Here is a 13,345-nt window from a genome sequence, read left to right on the forward strand (position 1 = left end):
CCTTTTCTTACTGCCAAACTCTCTGTGAAATGCTTTATATTCTTTCTTCTTTTTTCTTTTAACCTTCACAATCACTCTGGAGGGGTAACAACCATTGTAAACCTCGTTTTGCTAATGAAAACCAAGATTAAAGTGATTAAGTAACTTGCCCCAGGTCACAGCAAGTTTGACATATCATATCTTTTAATCCACACAATTACCCAGTTGGCTGATGTAAAGAATTTAAACAATTTTCCATGTGTCACAAAACCAGTAAGTAACAGATTTAGCATTCAGAGTCAGTCTTCTCACTTAAGATCCTGTGAATTCTTCTATGATATCAACATACTTATTACATCCTACTAACTTTGTAGAAAGTACAAAGGCTATTTGAAATCTGTTTAAAAGATGAGAAGGTTGTATTTGTTATCTAATGCCACAATAATGCTGTGTAACACTCAAATACTACCTTAGGTGACACATGCAATGAATGTTTATTTGGCTCGTGATGAATTGGAGAAGTTCAGCTGATCTGGGCTGGGTTGTCTCACTTGCCTGAAGTAGCTTTGGGGCATGTAGGCAGCAGCTCTGCTTATTGTGAATGGGCTAGTTCATGAGACACGATCTTCACCGGTTGCTGGCAGACCTCCATAGTCTCAGATGGAATGATTGTGCTAACTTGGCAGTATGCCACATCTCTCTCATTATCTAGCAGATTAGCCTGGGAAGTTCTCATGAAAATCTTAGAAGATGGAGAGTGAAAAAACCCAGCCATGCAACCACTTTCCATGCCTCTGCTTGTGTTATAATTGCTAAAATACCATTGGCCAAATCAAGCCACATGGCTAACTCAGAGTCAGAGTAGGAGGTCCCTACAGTACCTTTGGAGAAGGTCATGGTTACACCAGAAGGTAAAGAAGTGATCCATTTCTTTGCATATTAGTAGAGAGGTCCAGCAAATTTTTAGAAGAAACAGAAAAGAAACCCAGTATTCTATTGTCCTTAAACACTCTAATAAAATAATGAAACATTTTATTTGCTAAGTCATTACTGTTTTAATAAAACTTTCAGTAGACCCAGGCTCTAGGATTTACTCACCATTTACTAACAATTGAACTTGTGCTCCCTAGTGATGTAAATATATTTGTGCTTTTAATTATGAGCCATAGAATATGCTTCAAATTTGAATAGTGCCAAAGCAATGCTGTCTGAATTTATAATTCTCTTTCCAATAGACTGTTAGCCCAACTCACCCAGTGCCTAGTGGTTTCATGTTTCAGAAGATTGTTTTCTGGAATTTGATGCAGCTGCTCTTTCTGAGTGACGGTCCTCAGGGAAAGGTGGATAAACACACAAAGCTTCTGAAAGCCATCCAAGATCCCTCAATGTCAGCCCTCAGCTTAATGTCAGGGTCATAAGTATAACAAAGTTAGTTTTGGTAATTGCACACGAGTTTTCAGAGAGACTCATTATCAACACTCACAAACTGGTTTCAGTCCAGTGGAGCTTTATGAGGCTAAATTCTAAGCAGAACCAAAATACATGAAAATAAATAGCTCAGCCTGGACTGATGCTTGCAACTTGTTAAACATAAGGTATTTGTGAGATCAATTAATAGTATTGTATTTCTTTGATTCACCAAAACACAAAGGTGTTAAAAAATGCTGTCTTTTTTTGAAATTTACAAGGATATAACAGTAAAGCAAGCACATTCAGGTTAAGTGCTCTGAAGTTGTATGATATACTTAGCCCTGCTGTGCAAACACTTGCAAAAACCATTAGTTCTAAAACAAAATGAAACCAAAACAAACAAACAAACAAACAACAAAAAAAACTTTTACTTTCCCAAAACAATATTATGGAATTTTTCCCTTCAATTTGTCACACCTCGTGTTTGTGTTATTCTTTCTGCTTTTTCTTCTTTATTCTATATTTCTACTAAAGTTGGAGAGTCTCATAATTCTGCAGGGGACTTCTTCTGTTCTATGATCTTCTTCCTTTTGAAATTTCTGTTGTTTTCATGAGTTTAAATACAACTCTTTAATTTGTCTCAGTGACCCAGTGTAAAAGCAAGTGTGTGGCAGTGGAGAGATCAGGTATAGCAACATCTGTGGATAATTTAAAATAATGAAATAGAATGAAAGCCATTCTGCTCCTCCTCTTCTTTCTCCTCCTCCTCCTCCTCCTCCTCCTCATCATCATCATCATTATCATCTGCTGAAAGTTTTGAGCAATATCAGATAAAACACTTCTCCCTGAAAAAAATCTGAATAAGCTCTAAACAATTTTGGAGACTATCATAGTTTCAAAAATAGATACATAAGCTTTAGATTTCTACATTTTAATTCATATCACTTGTATGAGATTCCCCTGAGAAACAGAACCAAGAAAAGCCTTATTACAGAAATTGGCTCAGTCAATTCTGGAGGTTGAGAAGTCCTGTAATTTTGTGTCTGCAGGCCAGAGAACCAGGAAAGCCACAGTGGTCTAAGTCAAAAGCCTGAGAACCCCTCATGGGTAAGATAGAACCCTATGGAGAAGAGGAGAAGAAGAATATCCCAGTTGAAATAGGAAACAAATGTACGGGCCATCTCTCCTCTACTCCTCAGGCCCTCCATGGATTGCACCATGGCAGCCCACGCTGGTAAGGACAGGTAACTTTATTCACTCTACCAATTTACATGCTACACTCTTTCAGAAACAATGTTATACCAGAAATAATGTTTTATCTGCCATCTAGCTGTTCCTAAGCCCAGTCAGGTTGACACAAAATTTGCAACCACTCTCTTTAAAAATATTGTTTTAAAAAAAATTTGTTCTAATTAATTATGCAATACAGTAGAATGCTTTATCCACTTTGATATATCATACATAAATGAGGTATAATTTGTCATTTTTCTGATTATACGTGTTGTAGAATCACATCAGTCATACAGTCCTATATGTACATAAGGTAACAATGTCTGTTTCATTCTACTATCTTTCCTATTCCCCTGGCCCCTCTCCTTTCTTCATTTCCCTTTAATAACAATATATTCCAATGAAAATGGGAAATCCAGTGCTTTTAAATGATTTCTTTGGAATACTAGAAGTTAAAATGGGTTTATGTGTAGATAAGTTGTGGACTTAACAGTTGGATATCAGATGGGAAATGATAAAAACAGATAATCTCTTGTTCTTGTTAATAATGTGGTCACACATAAAATCACCATACAAAATTCCACAGCTTTAACAAGAAATGATTGGAAAATATAATGAAAAAAATCCACTAATAATTATGAAATGCATAGAAATAAATCCAACAAGAAATGTGCAATACCTACACAAAGAGATATCCAAAACTTAGCTGAAGGAAATAAAAGAAAGTTAGAATAAGTGGGGCAAAATACTATATTTTTGGACAGGAAAGCATAGTAATATAAAGTTATCAAATTCCTTTAGATTCACCTATTCATTCAAAACCATCCAATTTCAAATCCTAACAGTTTTTTTTTATAACAAAGTGATTCTGAAGTTCAGTGGAAATGTAAGCTATGAAAAATAGCAATAACATCTTTGAAAGAATATAATTATGAGGGATGTTCTACTACCAGATATCAACTTATACTATAAAGCTACCATAATAAAAACTGGATTTATTGTTCATGAAAATAAAAAAAAATCAATCAGTGGAACATAATAAAGTCTCTGGAAAGAGACTTAGTACTATTTATGGAAATTTACTGTTTGGTTAAGTGAGTTCTTCAAATCAGTGGTAAAGGAAGTGTGTTTTATCTAATTTGTACCATTCTCTGTCCTAATCTCTGATCCAGTGCACCTTGTTTCACAGTTCCAGAAGGTTTTGGCTGCCTTGTTCAGAGTTCCTCATCACAATTGTGTGCTGAGTATCTCTTGATTTCTGCCCTGGGGCCTCTCTGACTCACAGAAGTCCACCTGAACCTGATACATGCCAGCGAAGGGGAACAGAAGCTAATGGCTGAACACTTCTCTCTTTTGACACTTGCATGACTTGTTCTGAGCCACATGTTTTAAGCAACTCAGAATGTCCCACATTGGGTAACTAGTTGACTATAATGGTAACACACTAGATAATGCTTGAATTGGCTTTCCTTAACTTATCTGTTGATGTGTGCCCCTCCCTCCTGTTACCTGAGAACACATTCTTAAAGAATATAGAACCTCTGTCCCAGGTTCTGTTTTGGGGAATAACCCAGACTAAGCTAGATGAATCATACAATACATGGTGTTCACAAATTGGCTGTGCAGGTGTGCAAAGATATCTCTACATATAAACAAAATTGACAAAACAAACAAACAAACAAAAAACAATAAAAACAATGAAAAAATAAAGTATTGGAAAAAAGCATTCTCTTTAATTTTAACTTTCTTTTGTGTATTTTGCAGTCTTTGCTCTTTTTTTATCAATGCCATTTCATTTGTGGTTTCATTTCAAAGTTCTTCATTTAAAATATATTAATCTTGTAATCCCAAGAACAAATGATTTTCCCTAGGTCTCATATATAGAACCATTCTATCATCCAGATATTTGCCAAAATGCCATGTTTTCTAAAGCCTCTGTCTCATTTTCAGTGCTGTGACAAATTTATCTTTTTGTATACCTCATCTTTGTATTGCAATTTGATCCTGGGTGGATGTTGGAGATAGATGCACATTTAATCTGACATCTGAATCCATAATATTTTAAATTTTGCATTAGTTAAAGCTCTTGTTAACAGCATAGAGCTCTATTAAAAAATCTTTTTTTCGGAGTCTCCAATACGTACAATTTATTAAACTGTGAAGATATCTATTCACTAATTAAGCTATTTTCAATTGTCTTGTTGAAACAAAAATGTCACCTGATATTGCATGGTCTTTTACACAGAATTTCTAAGCTAGAAGGTCCTAAGAGATGATTGAGTCCCTAGAAGTCCAATGCATGGCTGGCTGATCAAATTAGCCTATGTATGCTTTTTGAATCTCCTTTGAGAATTTCCATTTTAAAAATATACAAATTAGAATATATTACTGGTAGGCTAATAGTTTCTAACTATCAACTTGAATAGATCATTTAAAAATTGTTTGTTGGCACATAGAATTAAATAGAAAGCAACATTATTACATAGGTTATTTTATTTTAATTGCTTTTTAATTGAATTTGATTGAATGTGTAATTGTATATATCTATGCTAAGCATCTATCTCTAATTTAAACATAATATAAGTTAATATGACCTACATTAAAATAGCTAAGTGATTCATCTTTAAATGTTTGATGTTCCTAAAAATTAAAATCCTTCGTTTAAAATATATCAACCTTATGACTTTGGTAGCAAAGGATTTTCCCCAGATTTCACATATAGACCTTTTATAAAGACCTCATTTTCTAATTCAGAAAAATAAAAAAATTTAAAAAATTTTATTTTGCTTTGTCCAGAGATATAGATATGCCTTTCTTGTTTCTTTCTTTCTTTTTTTCCCACTTTCTCTCTCTTGTGTGTATTAGGATGGAATTTAGTTAAGGGGATGTTGTGATACACACCTGTAATCCCAGTGGCATGAGAGGCTGAAGCAGGAGTATCTTTAATTCAAAACCAGCCTCTGCAATTAGAGAGTCCCTAAGCAATTTAGCAATACCCTGTCTGCAAGTAAAATATTTTTAAAAAAAAGGTTTGGGTTATAGCTCAGTGGTAGAGTGCCCTTGGGTTCCATACCTTGTACCAAAAACAAACAAACAAGAAAAAAACAAAAAGAAACAGAAACAAACAAACAAGCAAACAAACAGAAAACCTAAAAAGAATGGAGTTTAGCTAGATAGGAAAAGGGCACAGAAAAGTTTAGGTTATATGATTTTTGAAAATCTTTTTAATTTTGAAATTGCACATTCAGAAGAAGTTAAAAAGATGATTTGGAATGATCCCTATCATACCTTAAATAGTTTTCTATAATGGTTGCACTTTATATAAGTATAATACAATATCAAAATTAGGAAATTAGCATTGCTACATAGTGAATGCATACTTTTATGCCATTTTATAATACGTACAAAATTGCATGACTACTTCAATCAACATAAAAATTATTCCATCAGTATAAAGATTTTCACTATTTTTCCTTATTTCTTCTTTCTCTATCAATCTCTCAAATCAGAAACCACTAATTTGTTCTTTATACTTAGAATTTTATCACTTTGAGAGTCTTATTCACATGGAATCATGCAGTATGTGACCTTTTGAATATATTTTATTTCAATCAGCATAATACACTTAATACACATAATACACTTGAGACCTATCCCTAGTTATTGCTTGGAATGGTTTATCCTTTTTATCCCCTGGTGTAGATGAACTAGAGCTTAATCACTCACCCATTGAAGGAGGTTTTGGTCATTGTACATTTTTGCTATTGTAAATAAAGCTGCTGTAAACAATAATGTACAAATTTTATGGATATAAATTTTCATTTCTCCAAGATAAACACCCAGGAATGAGAATGCAATGGTATATGGTAAGTGTACGTACAGTATTTATAGAAACTTCCTAGTTTTTCTATTTTACATACTTGTAAGAAAAGCAACTGCAACTCAGTTTCTCAGAATTTTTGTCTGCATTTGGTATTGTCACTACTCTGATTTTAACTTTTCAGATAGGTGTGTTGGCATATCTGGTGGTATACTTTGCATTTCTGTGGTGGCTAAAGATGTGAAATTTTCTTTTTCTTTAAATGTGTGTGAATACTCATTTGACACCCATAGACTCTCTTCTAGAATATATTCTTTATATCTTTGTCCATTTTGTAATTATATTTTTTTTTTGTTTTTTACTGTTGACTTATATATGTTAAATATTCTAAGTGTAAGTCTTTTAAATAAACATGTGGTTGTTAATATTTTTCTCTCAATTTATGGCTTGCCATTTCATTCTTTTAACAGTGTTTTACAGAGCATAATAATTTAATCTTGAGGATCTCCAGTTTACAAATGGTTCCTTTTATGCATCATATATTTGGGATAGAGTTCCAAGTCCTGAAGATAATTTTTTTTACATTTTATCCAAGAGTTTTCTGCTTGACATTTATACCTAAGGTCTATTTAGTTTAACTTTGGTGTAAGGTGTAAGGTTTAGATTAGGATTCAGGTTTTTACCTATGAATACCCAACTTCTTTGTTTTGTTGAAAAGACTATCTTCCATTGATTCACTTTGCAATTTTGTAAAAATCATTTGTTTGTGCTCTTTGAACTATTTCTGGGTCGCCTATTAAGTTCTCTCAACTTGTGTTGCTTTTTCCTCTGCTAATTCCACATGGTATTGATTAGTACCACTAAATAACAGGTCTTGAAATTGGGTGGAAATAATTCTTCCCATTTTATTTTTCTTTTTCAAAATGGCTTTAATTATTATACTTCCTTTGCCTTTCACATAAATTTTAGAATACTTATGCATATATCTTCAGAGAGATTTGTTGAGATAATGATAGGCATTAACTATATATTTATTTGGGAAGAAGTGACATCTTTCCCATACTTTTTAACATTCATGTCTTATATGTATTTTTTTAGATTTACACTTTTTAAAAATTATTAAAGTTTCTTTCAAAAATTTTGGTTTCAACAAGTTCACTACTAATAGACAAAAATCGACATTTATATGTTCATTTTGTAATCTGTAATACTGTACTTAGTTCTATGATGTTTTGCTTTCTTCTTCCCCCCACCCCACTTCTTTGGGATTTTCTACATGGCTAAAATCATCAGTAAATGAGGCAATATAATTTATTCTTTTCTGATATGCAATATCTTTACTTCATTTACTGGCCTTATTGAACTCACTAGAAGCTACACAGTACCTGCTGGACAGCAATGATGATAGTGTACATCTTTGCCTTTTTCCCGATTATGGGAACAGGGAAATGTTCCCTGAATTACTGTTTTTGAAATTTTTAGGCATGAATCATTGTTGAATTTTGTCATTGCTTTTCCTATGTTGATTGACATGATCATATGCTTTCTTATTTAGACTAGTGATGTGATGCCTTATATCGATTGAATTTCAAGTGATGAGTCAACATTGTGTTTCTAGAACAAACCCAAGCATTGATCACGGTGTACACATTCCCCATATGTTATTGAATTTCATTTGCAAATATTTTAAACAATGTTTATTCCTATGTCAATGAGGGATATTAGTTGGAAGTCTTTTTTGTGTCTTTGGTTTTAGTAATAAGGAAATACTATATTCATAAAAGAAACTGGAAAATTACTCCCTCTTCTTATGATTTATGGAAGTAATTGTGTAGAACGGACCTTGAAACTAATTTGAGCATTTAACAAAAATCACCAGTGAAACCATCTGGGGATCAAGGCTACTGGGGTATTTTTGAAATTATAAACTTAATTTGTAATTATAGAGGAATCCAAATTAAAGACTTCATGTTCGGAATATCGTGGTAGTCTGTGCTGTAGGAGGGATTGTTCTATTGCATCCAAGTTGTCAAATTTATGTTTGTAGAATTGTTCACAGTATTTTCTTGTTATTCTTTTTATTGTCCACATGGTCTGCAGTGATAAAATATGTGTCATTTCAGAAATTGGTCATGTATTTCTTATCTGTTTTTTGTCACTTTCTCTACAAGTTTGTCAATTTATTGTCCTTTTTAAAGGAGCAGATTTCTCTTTGATATTGGTTTTCTGTTTTCAATTTTATTTATTTCTAATTTTTCTCTGTTATTTCCTTCCTCTGCTTACATTGGGTTTACTTAATTTTTATTTTTCAGTTTTTGAAATATGAGCTTACATTATTTCAAGATATTTCTAGTTTTCATGTGTAAATGTATACTGCTATAAATTTCAAAACCCCTTTCAATTCTTCCCCCCAATTTTGATGTTATATTTTCATCTTGTTTCAGTTTAGCATATTTTCAAGTTTTCCTTGAGACCTTTGAACCAGGAACAATTGAAAATGTTTTGCTTTTATGTGTTTGGAGATTTTGCTGTTACCTTTCTATTAGTGATTTCGAGTTTAATTATAGTTAATTTGGAGAACTCTCTGCATGATTTCCATCATTTTAAATTCTGGCACGTTTATTTTGTGGTTAGGGTATGGTTTGTCATGGCGTGGGTTAACTAAAGTTTATGACAATAATTCTGTGTCCTGTGGATATTTGGATGTGTCTTCTGTTGTCAGGTGGAGTGTTTTACAGAGGTTGATTATATCACGTTATTTTTATCAAGTTTTGAGCCAGAAGATTTAATGCTGCCAAGCACAGTTGTGGATTTGATTTCCCTCTTTTAATTTTATGTATTAGTTTTATATATCACGATTAGTAACACATACTTTGAGCACTCTTCTTTGGTGCATGTGTATGTAGGATGGTTGTTTTCCTGGTGTATTATTTTATGATTTTATAATATCCCTGTGTTCCTGGTAGCGTATTTGTTCATTATTTTTGTTATTTTGCTCTGGAGCTTATTTAATCTGATATTTACATAAACACTCCTGGTTTCTTTTGAATTTTGCATGTTATTTATTTTTCTGTCCTTTAGTCTTAACATACCTATATTGTTTTATTTGAGGTGAAATTCTTATAGATAGCATAAAGTTAGGTCATTTGACAAAAGCTTCTATTCTAATAACTTTCCAGTGATATTTATTTGGGCCATTTATATGTAAATGCAATTATTGATATTTTGGGTGCTTACATTTGGTAATTTATTGTTTTCTATTTTATATTTCCTCATTTTTTCTTTTTTCTTCCTTTCTGAGGGGTATTTGAATTTTTTTTAAGAATTTCTTTTTGATTTTTCTGTAGTGTTTTGACATTCTGTCTCATCATTTTGTGGTTACTATGGTATTGCAACTATACATACATAACCTTTCAGTCTACTGTGACTGTCACTTACGTAGTTCAAGTGAAGTTTCAAAACTTCATCTCACCTTACCTTTCTGCATTTATAATGCAGTTGCCTCTAGTATTTTTTCTCCATGTATTGACAATCAGGTTACACAGTTACATTATATTTGTTTCCCCTATTAAACATCAATTTGTAAATGCAAGGAGACAAGGAAAGTTCATTGAATTTAATTATTGATTGGCTCTTCTATTCTTTATTTAATTTTATTTATTTTTATTTTTTGCTTCCTGATATTCTGAGAGTTTTCCTTTTATTATTTGTTTCTGATTAGAGAACTTTCTTTGGCTCCTCTTGCCAGGTAGATATGCCATTGACAAATCCCTTTTAATCTTACCTTTCCTTCATCTGAGAATGTTTCATTACCCCTTCATTCCTCAAGTTTACTTTGCTAGATGTAAAATCCTGAGTTAAAACTTGATTTATTTCAGTACTTAAAAATATTTTTATCATTTTCTCTTGATCCCCAGATTTCTGATGAGAAATATGCTGTAATTTGAGTCGTCCATCCCCCAGTTAGTTAATGCATCATTTCTCTAGCTATTTTCAAGATTATTTATTTTCTTTAGTTTTCAGCAGTTCAACTATGATGTAGCTTGCTGTGTATTTCTTTTGGTTTATCGTGATAGAGGTTCACTTGAATTCTCAATTTGTAAGTATGTGTTTTTGCCAAAGTCAGGAAAACTTCATCCATTATTTACTTGAAGATGTTTTTTTTTCAACCCATTCTCTTTTCTCCTGAGAATCCAATGATACAAATATCAGATCTTCTGTTATATCTCACAGTTTCCTAACGTTCAAAATTTTTTCTATACCTTTTTCCTCTGTTGCTCAGTTTGGAACATTTCTACTCTTCTACCTTCAAGTTAACTAATTCTTTTCTATGTCCTAAGTAAATTCATTGAGTCTTTTATTTAATTATTGCATTTCTATGTTCTGAAATTTCTGTTTGGTTCTTTCTTTTATGTCTTTTATATCATTCTGGAGAGTACAATCTTTCATTTGTTCCAAGCATGTTTGTACTTGATGGTTAAGCCTTTTATGATGGATGTTTCAAAAACACCTGTTTTAAAAACAATAGGTTATCGCTTTATTTCTTTTGTGTGTGTGTGTGTGTGTGGTTTTTTTGATTGGTTCTTTTCAACTATATGTGGCAGTAAATCCATTTTGATAAAATTATACATGCATGGAATATATCTTATTTTAGTTAGTGCCCAAGTATGGTGGATGTACATGATGGTGGGATTCACTGTGGTCTATTGACATACGTCCACAGGAAAGTTATGTCAGATTCATCCTACTGTCTTTTGTATTTTTATATTCCTTTATTATCTTTTGTCTAATCTATTGAATTTCTGTTCTTCCCCTCTCTTCTTGCTTATTGTGGGTTAGCTTCCACACATCAGAGAAAACATTCTTCCTTTGGCTTTTTGGGATTGGCTTATTTCACTTGAAATGATAGTCTCCAGATCCATTCATTTATTGACAAATGTAAAAAAAATTAATTTTTATGGCTGAGTAATATTCCATTGTGTGTGTGTGTACACATTCATCTATGTAAGTGTATATGTGTGTGTGTGTATATATATATATATATATACACATATATATATATATATATAGAGAGAGAGAGAGAGAGAGAGAGATATGAAGAAATAGTGGTTTGTGTATATGTATATGTATATGTGTGTATATATATGTGGATATATGGATATATATCCACTTATCCATACACACACACACACACACACACACACACACACACATATATATATATATATATATATCACTATTTATTTATCCATTCATCTGTTGAAGGACATCTTGGCTTCATAGCTCAGCTATTATGAATTAAGGTGCTATAAACCCTGATGTGACTGTGTCACTGGGGAATGCTGATTTACAATCTTTTTGATATATCCCAAGGAGTGGGATAACTTGGTCAAGTGGTGGTTCCATTCTTAGTTTTTTGAGGAACCTCCATACTGCTTTCGAGAGTGGTTGCACCAATTTGCAGTTCCACCCAAAAGGAATGAGTGTACCCTTTCCCCCATATCCTGACCAACATTTACTGTTACTTGTTTTCTTGATAATTGCCATTTTTACTGGAATGAGATGGAATCATAATATAGTAAAAGTATCTTTTTAATTATCAGCGATCTGTGTCATCTTTGGTGTTGGTATCTGTTGATTGTTTTTTTTTTTTACTCAGATTTTTATTTTCTTGGTGTGTGGTGTGACAAACCAATATTTATTGATTGAACATTTGGGAGATTAAGCTGTGTGATGGACCCTGTTCTAGAGACTTTCTCTGCATGTCTCCAGCAGGAGAAGTATATTATCATTATTATCACAGGAGGGTGGAAATTCAGAATTTCCACTTGGACTCCATTTACACTCTGGGTGGGGAGGTATGTGGTTATTCTGGATGGGTCTGGTTTGCAGCATCATCACTGGGTCTCTGTTGATATGCTGGAAGAAGCATGGACATTTGTTTTCGCTACCCCTGTGGCTTCCCATGACACTGCTTGAAGTTGGCTTCTTATTCAAAGGGTGTTGATTAAAGCCATGCTTCTCTATTTCCACTGCAGTCTGAAGGAGGAGGAACAGCTCAGTTACATAAGTAAAAGTGGAAGTTCAGTCTGATGATGAGGGTTGGCCCTTTATTATTGCTCAGTTGAGATGAAAGACTCCAGAACCTTACCTGGCTTCTGACATCAGTGTGGCAGAGGAATTGTGGGGCTTTATTTTTAATGTGTAGTGAATTGAAGTGCAATTCCAGGTTCTCTCTTGCCATATGATGTGTGAGTGGTGGTTATTTGAGACCCATGCTTTTTTTTAATATTTATTTGAATTAGAATATTTATTGTCTTAAGTTTTCTTTTGCATTTTACTGCCTTTTGATGATTCTTTGAATAAGACAGCAGACTTTCCTTTCACTCTTTTTGTGTATACCTGATGTTATTTCTGGTTCCTAAGTCTCCAACACCTAGCTTCAGTAATAGGGTGCAAGAATAAAACTAAAGCACTCACTGATATGTTCTTTCATGAGCCCCCAGATTTTTAGTGGTCTGCCTTCTTCTCTCCATCTTTCAGGTTTCTTGCATTTGAAAACATATAATGTCCAAGGACTTTAGCTCTGTTCAGAAGGAAACTGATATCTACATGAATTATTAACAATCTAGAAAATTACAGAAAAACAGTAATGATCATTCCTGTTTATTAAAATATTTTTGGTATTTCTTTTGTTTGCTAATGATATTGCTCAAATAACTACATGCAGAGGAGGAAAAGCAAGTGAGCTGAAGCCATAATAAAATAGCCACTGAGCTTTTTGGCTTAAAATTATGAGCAGCCTATTGTCGGCATTATTTACAGAGCAGAACATCAGAAATTTTCAACTCCTTCTTGCTTGAAATAAAGATGCCCATACTAGGGATACCATATGACATGGTCTGG

The sequence above is a fragment of the Callospermophilus lateralis genome, unplaced genomic scaffold, assembly GCF_048772815.1.
Source record: "Callospermophilus lateralis isolate mCalLat2 unplaced genomic scaffold, mCalLat2.hap1 Scaffold_63, whole genome shotgun sequence".
Classification (NCBI taxonomy): domain Eukaryota; kingdom Metazoa; phylum Chordata; class Mammalia; order Rodentia; family Sciuridae; genus Callospermophilus; species Callospermophilus lateralis.